This window comes from Morone saxatilis, unplaced genomic scaffold, assembly GCF_004916995.1.
Source record: "Morone saxatilis isolate NCDOM2014 unplaced genomic scaffold, NCSU_SB_2.0 Contig8, whole genome shotgun sequence".
In the NCBI taxonomy this organism is placed as follows: Eukaryota; Metazoa; Chordata; class Actinopteri; family Moronidae; genus Morone; species Morone saxatilis.
Window position 1 is genome coordinate 12,620,499 of NW_023340257.1, and position 2,508 is coordinate 12,623,006.

Here is a 2,508-nt window from a genome sequence, read left to right on the forward strand (position 1 = left end):
CACACACAGCTAAAGTAGGTTAATTTCCGCTTTCCGAGAAACCCGGGCGAGGTGGAAAGAGACACAAAGACACAACTTTACAACTTTACCTTTACTTTACAAAGAGGATGAAGACAACTCTCCCAAAACGTCACTGTTGAGCTGCTAGGCAATCTTTACGCGACGCTAGCTGTTAGCCTACTTAGCTCGTTCGGAGGAGAACAGGTGTGATTTGAAGTCACAGCCGACGCCATTGAACGCAACCTCAGGTAACGCGTAGGGCTGGTTGGCGTCAACGCTCACAGTCCTTACCTTTTCTATCGCCTCCTGTCGCGCCTGTCGTTTACTCTCTTTTCTTTCATCGATGCTGCTCGTACTCTCAAAGCTGACTCCGTGCGTCGCCATGACACTGGCGTCAACGTGTTTGTTAGCTGTCGTAAAGCACCAAGGTTTACGACAGCGGTGCAACAACACAGTGGCAGTCGGAATACAACTACACTAATGAACAGGTTGGGAGGGTTACAGCAAAAATGTAATCCGATACCGTCAGGGATTACCTGTTTAATAGAGTAGTCTGTGACCTAATCCGAGTATCACAATATTAAAGTAATGTAACTTACTTTCCATTACTTCAATCAACACTATATGCAGGAAAAGACAAGAGAAAAGAGAGATCAGTGAGATGTATTGATGCAAGTTTGTTCTATAAAACTACAAAACAATGTAAACTTAGGAAAGGAAACGGAGAGCAAGATCGGTTTATTTTAAAAAACTGATGGATTTTAAAATTGTAACGCTGATAATGGTCCCCATTCTTATTTTAAGTGTAACTGTAATCTGATTACATCTTTTTTATGTTTTATGTAATAGATTACAGTTATTTTTTTTGTATTACGTAACCCGGTTTCATGTAGTTATACTCTCCAAACCTGCTAATGACTGTGTGCATAAAAAAAATACAATAACAAATCAATATGGAAGCAATTACTTTTTAAATGTTGCAGAAAGGGGCAACCACATTTTAAAGTAGTTACTTGTAAATATTGTCAATACCTATAACTATCTGAATACCAGTGTCGTAGGCTGCATCCACATATAAACGTAGACTTCAATTTCCAACATGTAACAAGAAAGTTACTGGCTGTTTACCTTTGCTTTTTATGTGTTTATGTGTATGTGCTTGCACAGCCCTTTCTGTAGGCTAAATGTACCAGGCAAAATGCTTAGGACATGGTGCTATGGCCTCTGTGGCTATTGGAAACATCAATGTGTGTCAAGTTGAGTCATTTTCATTTACATAACCCCAAATCACAACTTTGCCTCCAACGGCTTTACAATGTGTACAACATAAGACACCCTTTATCCTCAATTTGACCCAACAAAAACCCCTTGAACATAAAAAGGTAGTTAGGAAGAGCAACAGAAGATCTTCAAGGAGGGACAGACATGCAATATATGTAATATATACAGAGACAGAAACACACAGAAAGTAGTAATTGTAAAATTACAGAACATATTATTCCTGAAACGTGAATATGTTGCTTCCAGTCTTGTCGTTCAAGTTCATACGAGTGTTGGATGGGGTTGAGGTCAGAGCCTTGTGTAACAACCAAACTGTTGCCACAAAGATGAAAGCACTGTCTGAAATATATGCTGTAGCATTAAGATCCCCCTTAGTTGGAATGACCCCAATTCATTAAGAACAGCCACAGACTAGTAAAAGCACACTACAGTATGAGGACAGTTTTGGTCGAATATAAAACTCACACATATTTAATGCTAATACATCCCTCCCTGGAATTATACCCTTTTCAACGCTACACAGTCACACATATCACAACGCAAATCCATCAGGGAAGGAATCGTTACATATCATTTCACTATAAATGTCTCTTGACTCCTGTGAGCTGAAGATTTTAAATGTCTCGTAGCCTGTCAAATCAATGGGCTATACCTGCGGGAGGCATAGCTTTAAATTTTAATAATCACTCTAAATGTCAACAGACTCAACAACAATACATGCACAATAACACTACTACACACAAACGCACACATTGCTGTGCATGAAACTACAAAAGATCTCTCACACACACACACAGATAGCAGGCCGCTTTCCCTTAATCAATAAACCACTGTCAATAAAAGCCACCAAACCATCTCCTGCCTCAGCATCACAATGTGTGTGTCTGTGTGTGTCCCAGGGGACCGAGGAGCCACAGGAGTGATTTACCAGCAGCCGCTGACCAATTACCAACCTCCACAACAAAGAACCACGCTGTACTCTTCTGCCATCAATACCCAATTATCCTACAATTTATTCTGTCTTTACAGTCGTGTGGTAAAATAGGATGTTAATAGGATGTAGCGTGAACACGTGCGTGAGCGCAAGAGAGAAAGAGTGATGCAGTCATAGTTAAGTGTTCCTGCATTATTTAAAATCTAAACTGGAACACAGTATTGATCATCATCAGTTCATCCAACGCTAAAATTGACTTGTGAATACTAATGTTGTGTGATTTTTTTTTTTTA